General features: G+C 51.1%; 1 protein-coding gene across 3 annotated transcripts in view; it reads left to right on the top strand.

Annotated features, from left to right (window-relative positions):
* Positions 1 to 3820: 3820 nt before the first annotated feature.
* The window catches only part of Znf536 (zinc finger protein 536), a 453344-nt gene continuing 446663 nt past the window's right edge, over positions 3821 to 10501 (top strand). Inside the window, exon 1 of one of the 3 annotated variants that reach the window (XM_050124519.1) lies at positions 3821 to 3905. The gene's annotated coding sequence lies outside the window, so the exon portion shown is untranslated. Of the gene's footprint in view, positions 3906 to 4529; positions 4665 to 7639; positions 7782 to 10501 lie in introns of those variants that run through there. The other 2 variants (XM_050124520.1, XM_050124521.1) reach the window with 2 other exon arrangements.

The raw sequence follows: 10501 nt of genomic DNA, 5'->3' as shown, positions 1-10501 counted from the left end.
TGGTCATGAGCCTTGGTCAGCCCATCTTAGGGGCTTTGGTCTCCTGCACATGTTCAATGACTAAAGAATCTACATCTGAACTCTTCTTCCTCTTCTTCTTCCTCCCCCTCCCCCTTCCTCTCTTCTTCTTCTTCTTCTTCTTCTTCTTCTTCTTCTTCTTCTTCTTCTTCTTCTTCTTCTTCTTCTTCTTCTTCTTCTTCTTCTTCTCCTTCTCCTTCTCCTCCTCATTCCCTTCTTTCTCCTCTTCTTTCTCTCCCCCTTCCTCTTCCTCCTTCTCCCTATGCCCCCTTACCCTTCCTTTTCCAGAGCCCAAGGGACAGCAGCATTTTTGGCCTTTAAGAGTCTTGCCTGAAAAATATTGGAGGGAGTGGGGTTTTCCTTGGAGCAGCAAACAGTTCACGGCAGGAAAGCCAAGCTGGGCCAAGACGTTTTACTAGTGGCTCACCTTCCACCTCTAAGGGCTCCTGATGAACCCCAAGCTCATGGGAGTCTTTGAAAGGTGTGTTCATCTTGTGGTGCCCACACCAGAGAAAGCTGCACCTCAGTCTCACTGGGGTGAGATGAGATGTGGGACCTCAGCAGCAGAGAGAGCTCTTCGCCAGTGCAAGGGGACTTCAGTGTGGAAGCCCAGGTGACCTTCCTCCAAGCAGGGCAGACTCTCAGGTGGAAAATGTTGCTTCCGGGGTAGCTGAAATCAAGAATCAGAGACTATGCAAAGCCAAGGCCCCTTATATCGAGGGCAACTCCCCCATCCGACCCACAGGGCCAACAGAGTCTATGCCATTTCTCCATGAAGTTGGCCACCCTCTTCTGAAACCCTCGTCTCTGAGTGATCAGAGGGGGCATTTCAGGTTTCTCATCTTTTTGTAGATGAGACACAGATGGGGAGGACTTGTCCAAGGAGTATCCTGATCCACTTTTCCCCTCAGCTCACCTCCCCCCAAGACTTCAGCGCCTTCTCTCTTGGTCACTAGCGGTGACTTTCTCAATGACTATACAGCGGGGGGGGGGGGGGGGCAGAATGATAAGGAATTACAAGGGGAAAGAAGAACAATGCACAAACGAGAGTGAAAGGAGGACTGTCGTGTCAGGAGCTGCAGCTGAAAGGAGTCGTTAGTTCAGATGTGTGAACCATCATCAGTCATGGGGCTACTTAGAACGGCAGAGGTCAGAGCAAACGGCTTATTTTCAAAGCAGGTGGACTATTGGTATAAGATGTTTACATGGAAGACATCAAAAAGTAATCTCCCACTGCTACTGGGAATGCACCTGGGACCTACAAATTATTTGGTCCCAGAACACAAAAAGGGGGCTCCTACGTGGGGGAATTGAATTGATGTGACTTGCATAAGACATATTTAGAGATCAATTTTTCACCCTCATAAATCCAAGGCCTCTGCTTACTGTCGCATTGCCTTCACCCTAGCTTTTATCCCTCTTGCCTAACCTAAGCGCCTGGGTCTCTCCTCTGCACCCCATCTTGGCAGGAACGGGGGTGACAGGCACTGCGGCGCCGACAGGGGGCGCCGGCGAACCCAGGCCTGAGCTCTTCTGGTCCAAGCTGTGGGTCTCGTTCTCAGGTGGTGGGAAGTCGCTGTCCAGCGGATCCAGACTCACCAGGCCTCTTAGAAACTCCACCGACTCCAAGTAATCCCAGAGAAAGTCCAACATGCCTTCTAGAAAGCAGAGAGCGGTCCTTCTTTGATGTGCGTGCTTCAAGGACTGGGGTTGCTTGAACCACTGGTAGAGGCACAACCAGGGGCCTCAGGAGGTCAGGAAGCAGTTCCCTGTCTCCCCGAAGGCCTAGACTGTTGGTGGCTGCAGGGTTAAAAGGAAATAGAGACCACCACTCTCATTCTATCCCTGAGAAAATATATTTTCTCCGAGCCCATATGGCCACTTCCTTTCCACTTGCTTGCTGCTTTGTCCAAACTGTCACTTATGAAGAATCACTTGACTTACAGTCTCAGGTTCAAAAGACCACAGACTATAATCAGTCGACCCAGGAAGAAATAACCCCATTCCCACAGAGATAGTGCTATTTTTGATGGGACTGTTTGATAATTCCTATACGAGAAGGAAGAAAGAAATACCCCAAATTTGTATTTAGTCCACTGAGTTTTAAGCACACGGGATTGGAGAATACAGACTTAATCCCTCAACATTTTTTTTGACTGGTAAAGGATACAGTTACATACATGCTCACATACATGCTTACACACATGCTTACATACATGCTTACATACATGCTTACACACATGCTTACATACATGCTTACATACATGCTCACATACATGCTTACACACATGCTTACATACATGCTTACATACATGCTTACATACATGCTTACATACATGCTTACATACATGCTTACATACATGCTTACACTGTTGACATTCTTCAGGTTGTTGAGACTCTCAAAGAACTAGCTTGTCATTTGTCCCAGGTTCTCCTGACAGGGTGGGGGTGGACCTGGAGAGAGAGAGAGAGAGAGAGAGAGAGAGAGAGAGAGAGAGAGAGAGAAATTGAGAGGCTGTCTCTCCCCAGGGCAAGCTTCGAGGAGGATGTCGGCAGTGGCGATAGTGACCCCACTGGTGCCCGCTGCCCAGAACCCATTGCCAGCAGCTTCTTGGCGCTGGTGGAGCTGCCCCACCAGGCCGGATACTCGTAGCTCCCCCCAAGTTTCTGAGCCTTGTCCTCACTCTAGAACTGCTGCTTGCATCTGAGTGGATCCTTCCGCTGAAGGGGTGGTGGGCAGCTGGAGAGAGCTTTCTCCGTTTCTTTGCTTTTTGTTGTTTTGTGGTACTGGAGTTTAAAAGCCACTAGTCATCTTGGGGGGAACTAAGTTCAGACAAGCTGAAACCTGTCCTACCTAAATCAGTATTTAAGTGTCTCAGTGGCTGAACATTTTGTATAATCAATCTTTTTCCATGCCTTCTTAACTATGCACAACACAGGCCTGGCTCTCAGACTTCTCTCTCTCTCTCTCTCTCTCTCTCTCTCTCTCTCTCTCTCTCTCTCTTTCCATCTCCTTTATTTGTCAACTCTGTAGGACCTTGCCTTCCTGCTATCAGCACACCCAATGCCACACGCCAGCCTTTCTTTAAAAGCAAGCTGCTCGTTGGTGTGTCTGCATACTTCTTTTTTTATTATTATTGAATCTTTTTTTTTTTTTTTTTACCCATAATGACACCAGGATCATTATATAATCCCATAACAAAGAGGCTTTTGAGGCACCAGCTTTTGTCAACTCTAGGACAGAGAATCCGTAATTGCATTATTCGGCTTCCCCCTATCTTTCCCCCCTTCCTTGCTTCACAGAAGCCCATCCTCTGCATCCCTGAAATCCCCACTTTGTTACCTCGGCTTATATTATTTACCCAAACGTTCGCCTGGAGGACCAGCCTTGCAAAGTTGCCTTTAAAAAAGTTATTTTGTTTCGTAATTAAGTCTCGGAGCCCACCGCGATGATTATTCTGGACCCATAAGGCAGAGAACCTGCATGACGTTTTTCTCGAAGTTTAATTACCGTATGCTAATTTCCTTGCCTACTACGTGATTAATTAAAATCATATTTTCATAATCATTTGGCACTAGTATTGTTTTAGAATTATCATGATCTCCTAAATAGTGTCTGTAAATAAAGTCGCCTCTAATGGCAGCGCGGGAGGCGAGGCTGAGGACCTCTCCGTGTTTGTATCGCGGCGATTGGCAACATAACGGCCTTATTTACATTAAATACGCCACAAGGTTACAGCGCGGATCAACGTCATTTGATCGCTGATGACTCCCTTAAACGCCCGGGCTGTGACTGATTCTCCACGTCCCGCTGTCCACCGAGATTCACCCGCGAGTTTTTTTTTCACCCCAGAAAAGAAACAGACTTTAAATAGTTTGAGGAGCAGGTAAGAATTACGCGTTTTCCTCTCCCCTTTTCCGCGTCTCTCTCTCTCCTCTCTCTCCGTGGCAATTGCTCTCTCCCTCTCGGCTGGATAAAAAATTCTTTAGTTAAAGGCAGGAATGCAAAGTAGTGACAAGCGAAGGGGCTGATGTATGTCTCCGTAACGAGTCTGACAATCAGAATGTAGCTCTTGGAGAATAGATAGATTTTAATAAGTGTGTTTACATGAGCTCAAGGTCAGAAGCAAGCTGCGCTGTGTTAAATGGTTTCTTAGTTGCTAGACAGAGAGAAAAAATGGACGACCACACACCATTCTTTGTAGATTATTATATCAAGGGTTCAGTCTCCGGCTCATCAAAGCTAAATGCTGAAAGACCTATCTAGTTGCTGTGAATTACGCCAGGGCGACAATGGAGAGCGTTTTTAATGGTACAATGCATTTCACCTACCAGATAGGGGGAGGCCGAGCAGGGGATGGGATGTCTGCTGGGGTTGGATGATGAGTATCAATGAACGGGGCGATTCTGAAATGAGGTTGATGAAAAGCGAGCCTGCCCTGCCGGGGCTGGGCTGAGAGCAGTTGGCCGGGCTCTGGTGAGTGGGCGAGCGAGGCGCGCGAGCTGGGCGCCCGTCCCCCCTCAGCCCCGGAAAATGATCAAGTCAATCATGTGGACATGTTTCATTATTCATTGAACACAATCTTTTACAACGCTCGGTTTACGTGCCCGAGTTTGCTCCCGACGCCCGCGTTTAATGTTTTAAGGTAAGGCAAACAAAGGTGGTGGGGAGGCTGGGGTTGGGGGGTGGGGGCGGCGGGGTGGAGGGGCGCGCGAGTGCCAGGTGGTGGTGGGGGCGGCCACGATCTCCGGGAGGTGGCAAAGTGAGTTTGGACTCTTGGCGTGATTCTCCCCCCCTTCCCCTCCCCCGCCAGGCGAGGCCTGCAACCCGGTTGCTTCTCACCCCATCGCCCTATCGCGATTAAAAAATATGGTCTAATTAAATATCCGTGGTTGTGACGTTGGCGAGAGAAGCTGTCAGCGGGGGTTAAGGGGAAAAAGAGAGAGAGAGCGGGAGAAAAAAAAAAAAAAACAGGAGGAGGAAAACCGAGTGGAGGCGGCCACCCGGCATCGAATGGCGCTGGAGAACTTCGGCGGAGAGCGGGACCCGCGCCCTGGCCGCCGCCTCCCCACAGCAGCCGCAGTCCCAGGACCGTTACTTTGAAAGGGAGTCCCCCGGACTGAGCGCACGGCGCGCCAGTGGGACCCGGCGCCCACCCGGCCCGGCCCGCGCCTCCCGCCTGCGCCACCCGCTTCAGCTCGCGGCCGGGGAAACTTTCCGTAGGGTCGGGGGCCGGGGGAGCCGAAACAGAGGGGAGGTGGCGCGGCGGAAACTTCTCCAGCGACTTTAACCCGTTTGCTCCAGTGCCGGGGCTGGAGGGGGGGTGTCCCGGCTACCGCCCCCCCCCCGCCGCAGTCGTGTGTGATGCGATCTGCCCTCCACCCAGGAGACAGAGGGTAATTGACACGTTTTTTTTTTTTTTAATTAAAGTTAGCTGATGCTTACGGGGTGCCTAACTTGCGGGTGTAAAGGGCCGCCAAGACCTGCCATTTTGTGTTTGCATCGGCTTCCTGCGCCCCAAGAGCCGGGCGAGGCCCGGCCGAGGTGCCTTGGGGGCGAATCCGGGATCCCGGGACCGTAGAGGAGCCTGCACACACTTGCGCCGCCCGCAGCACCTGCCCCAGTCCGGTCCAGGTCCCGGGGGCCTGCGGGGGCCTGAGACACAGAAATAAATAAATAAGTAACAGGTTATGGAGGGAAATGTGCCGGCCAGTCCCGGGCTGGCAATGCGAGGCCAATCAGAGTGAAGGAGTAGGACAGTGTGTGTGTGTGTGTGTGTGTGTGTGTGTGTGTGTGTGTGTGTGTGTGTGGTGTGTGTGTGTGGGGTGACAGCTAGGAGAGGGGGCCACCGGGGGGGGTCCTGGGAAGAGCAAGATTTTGTGTGTGTGTGTGTGTGTGGCGCATCCTCAGCCCAAGACTGGAGCGAGAATGAACGTCGCTAATAAGCCTTTCTGTTTGCTTCAAGGCATTTTTTAAAAATTGAAGATGAATTAAGGAAAACAGTCGTAGGCGAGACTCGAGATGTATTTTAGGCAAAATATAATAATATAAAAATAAAAATAAAGAAGAGGGTTTTCTTTGATGAGTAGAAGTGTCCAGATCTCGACGCTCCCATCTGTTGCAATTTTGCAAACAATATAGATCATCTTCGCATACGTGGAGGTGTGAGAAGAGAGGGAAGGTGGAAGTAGGCGCTGGGGAAGTTAGAGAAAGGAAAGAGGAGAGAGAGAGAGAGAGAGAGAGAGAGAGAGAGAGAGAGAGAGAGAGAGAGATTGTCCCCCTCCTCCTTTTAACTCTTCGGAGGAAATTCCCGCAAGGTTTCTCTGGGGACAGGTGGAAAGTTAAGTGCCCCCTCCCCATTTTTCACTCCCGATTTGTGAGTGCTTCTTGCTGTCCGCCTCTTGGCGAGCGCACACTCAGGTCTCTGAGTTCTCTCCTGGAAGGATGCGAGCGTGGAAGGCTGGGGTCGGTGCGGGCAGAAGCCAAGGGCTGGAGCCTGGGAGGATCAGGGCGGGGTCCCGGCCTGGCGCGCGGGTGGCAACGGTGGCCGGGTTTTGTTTGCAGGATATTGTTTTGTCTAACGGGTGCCTCGCAGGAGACGTGATTCGTCAGCCGCCTTAGTTTTCACTTGAGCGGAAAATAACGGCGGCTACGTGCAGTCCCAGCCTGCGGGGCTCGAGCGCGCAGTGCGTGTGCAGCCTCTGAGGTGCGCGCGGGTGGGCGGCAAGGGCGGGGGGGGGAATCCTTTAGGGCTAGCGGGCCAAGCGGGTGAGTGCGCTCGAAGCTGGCCTCGGGTTCCTTCTGCGCTCTTCGGGGCAGCCACCGCCACGGCTCTGCAGTTTAGCAGAAATCCGACAGGGGCCGCGTTTGCTGAGCGCATCCGGCCGGCGGCAGTCAGAGCGGGGCCGCGGGGCCAGGCCGCTCCGTGTAGACGTCGGGAGGGGGCCGGAGTGTTGTGGTGGTGGAGCAGACTGGGAGGGGCTCGGGAAGCGATCTTGGCTAGAGCGAGCACTGCTCCCAGTCCCTGCTGTACCCTCGTGTCCTCTGCGAGTTGGGCCCCAAGGCGCGCCCGGGCCTTGACCCCCCCCCTCCGCCCACAACTCCCAGGTCTCTAGGCTGGGCTTAGGTGAACTTGGGGTGAGGTGTGAGCGTGCATATATGTGTGCGTGCGTGTGTATGTGTGTGGAAAGTAAGGCTAGAGTGGAGACACCCTGTTTTCTTTTCCAGTTTTTAACAACTGGATTTTGACTTTGAGATCAGCTTCGCTCACTGCTTGGGTCGGGAGGGGGGCGATCTTTCCCCATCACTCACATCTTTGTTCATTGTTCACTGAGTGCAAGGCAGGCGACTTAGAGAAAAAAGGAGGGAGAGAAAGAGAGAGGCAGAAGAGGGAGAGGAAGAAGAGAGAAAGAAGAGGGACCTGGGGGGCACACCCATGTCTCCTCCTGGGTCGTGTTGGAGGGTGAAATAGTAAACCCACGTATGGAGGGTCGCCAGGAAAGTGGACATTACCGCTTTAATTAACTTCGAGATGCTCCTGCGGCGGGACCTGGCGTAGCCGTGACGCGCCCCCATAAATCTGCCCGGTCGGGCTGCTCCAAGAACTCATACAGTAGCAGCATCACATCCAACGCGCGCCTCCCCGGCCGGAGTCCATTTGCATAATTGGATTTTTTTTTTTTTTGCCTCCTTCTTCCCCGAAACTTGTTTGAAAACCCAAATGAAAACCGCGACGACCTGCACACTCAAAAGCAAGTGCCAAGTAAGTGCCCTGCGCTGGTCTCCGCGCACCCCGAGGTGAGGGCACAGAGCCCGGGGTGTGGGGTGGGAGTGAAGTGCCCGGACCCGCTCGGGTGTGAGCGTGCAGCGGTCAGAAGCACTGCATCTACCCGCCTGGATGTTCATAGAACTTTTTTTTTTTTTAAACTCCCACTACTGCCTCTCGACTTTTCTGGCGATGTGAGGTGGTTGGGCCAAGCGTGTACCTGGGGCGAGACTGAAGAGATCTTCAGGACACAGTTGAGAGTTGGGCATCCTGGTTCGCTGGGAGGGTGGCGGGTCCCTGAAACCGCCGCCACCGCCGCCGGCGTGGAGATCTGAGCTGCGAGCGAGCGGGGTTGGCTGCCTATCGCGCCGCGCCGCTGAAGCAGTTTGTCGCTAAATGCTTCCCCTATTATTCCAAGGGTTGTGTCTCCGTGTGTGCCTGCGTGAGTGTGTGCTCGCTTGTTTTTTGACGTGCTTTAAAAGGAAGAAAATCAACCAAAACAAGCGCAGGAAGGCTTCCCTTTAATCCGCCTTCCCTTTCAGCCTCCTCTATTTCTATTGCTGGAAGAGCAGAGTGAGAGCTGTTTTGCCTAAGACAGGGTCACCACCAACAGATTGACAATTCCGTTCGAAAAGCTATAAATTCTCCAGCAGAGATGCAGCTGCGGGCATGACATGCCGGCTCCACCCTGGTCAGGAAAGTGGCTTGATAGTCTCAAATTATTAAAAAATATATAATGTGTTATTATTAGTGGTAGTATTTACAGTGAGCAGGATGGAGGGGGAAGTGAACTGTTTTGGAGAGGGCACCAGCTGTTCTTCCCATATCTGGGCCTGCCTGGGAACTTGCTGTGGGCAAAGCGCACCATCCCGCATAGCAGGGGCCTGGGACTCAGCTTTCAGCTCTGAGAGTCACAGGGGGTGCATCCTCCCAGAGCCCTTGGCCTCTGCTCTGAGAGAGCCTAGGGCTTTGGCTGAAGGCTGCTTTAGCTATGATGTCATCCTGATAATGGTGCAAATGTCTCTTGATCCCCACCATTCCCTGCCTGGCCTGGCTGAGTTGTTGGTAATGATAGCAGTCTGCCCAGCTCCCTGACAATCATCGGACCCAGAGCCCTAGAAATTAGCCACCCCCACCTGACCGGCAAAGAGTCAGCTACCAAAAGCACGGGCCACTGAGCCCAGGTTTTGCATTGATGGGCCCAACATAGATACTGGCTGAGGTTGTCGGACTCCTGAACTGAGGGTCCTCTGATTTTCCAAAGTTTGGAAAACTTTCGGAAGGCTTTGATGTACAAAGCATCCTTAATCCTGGGAAACTGGACTCTGATTGTGAACAGACAGCAATGTGTGGATATGATGAATGATGAGGACCTCAGGTCTTGCTGTAGCCAATGTATGGAAAGAGGAACTGTGACATTCAGTTCATTAACTGTGACTTTATGTTAATATAGCTGCAAGTGAACCGGATGGAGTGTTGATTTTTTAAATAGTGTACAATGATTTAAGATTTCTTTTGATTTACTGTTCAAATGACATTTGCATAAATGTGATGAAAATGAACTTAACATCTGGGCACATGAAAAAAGGTTAGTGCCTCGTGTGTCATCTGCAGAGGAAAGTGTTTAAAATGCTTTCACCCTAAACTGGGTTGGGGAAACAGTTCCCGGAGACATAAATGGTAATTATGTAAAACCTGGAAGAAAACTCGCTTTCGATACATTTGCATTCTCCTGGACCAGTGCTCTGAAAACCCATCTTGTTCTGTGCCTGGAGTGTTTAACTTCTGAGCAGCCTTCGGATCCTTACAACTCAGCAGTTTAACTGCTGGTCAGGGCTGTCTTCACGGAAGGCTTAGGGCAGTCATAGAGCAACTGTCATGCTGGGCTGGTCCAAGCCAGAGGCCAATAGCTTCCATTATGGGAGCAGACAGGAACGACTCAGGACATGGGGCCCTATGGTCATCCCTGCCCACTGGGCACTGATGGCTTGGATATGCACTATTTGCGGAGCCCTCCCAGAGCTGACCCATCAGCTTGTCTCCTCCGCCTTAGGTAACCGAGGAAATTTCATCAGCTCAGACCTATAAAACCCACAAGCCCTTTCGTGTGAGCTTTAAACTCCATCTTACTTTGGGAGCTCGATGAGCTTATCTCTGGCATCATCGGGAAATCAGTTAAACAGCCTTCCCCAAGCATGGCCGCCTTTTGCTCAAAAGTTCTCTATGAATGGCACAGGTGTTTTTAAAGTGTCTTGAATGGAAGGGGGAAAAAAGAGAGCAATGATGCTTGTGAGAATATAGATGAATTTGTATTTTTTTTGTTTTTTTGTTTTTAAAGAAGGGTAGCATAAAAGAAGACAGTGAAATGGATTTATTTTTTTCCAGCTTCAATGAGGGCAATTACAGCTTTTAAGATCTTTGGATTTAGTGTTTTTAATAAGCCTTTTAAGCACGCTGAAATATCAGCTTGCATTTTGTTCTTAACATTATTTAAAGAGAGACTCGAGGCAAATTTAAATCATAAGTGAGTTTCCATAGGTCACTTTGGGGCCATGCTGAGGACTGAAATGCCCTACCCCTAGCTTATCTGCTGGGACCTGAAGGCCTTTGGTGCTGAGCCGGGCCCTTGGTATCCTGATGCCATCGCTGAGGCTATAGAGGCTGCATTTTGGAGTAAACGCCACACACACACACACACACACACACACACACACACG

Source organism: Alexandromys fortis, unplaced genomic scaffold, assembly GCF_014885135.2.
Source record: "Alexandromys fortis isolate MF-2015 unplaced genomic scaffold, M_Fortis_MF-2015_v1.1 scaffold_198, whole genome shotgun sequence".
Classification (NCBI taxonomy): domain Eukaryota; kingdom Metazoa; phylum Chordata; class Mammalia; order Rodentia; family Cricetidae; genus Alexandromys; species Alexandromys fortis.
This window is presented reverse-complemented; position numbering and strand designations above follow the sequence as displayed.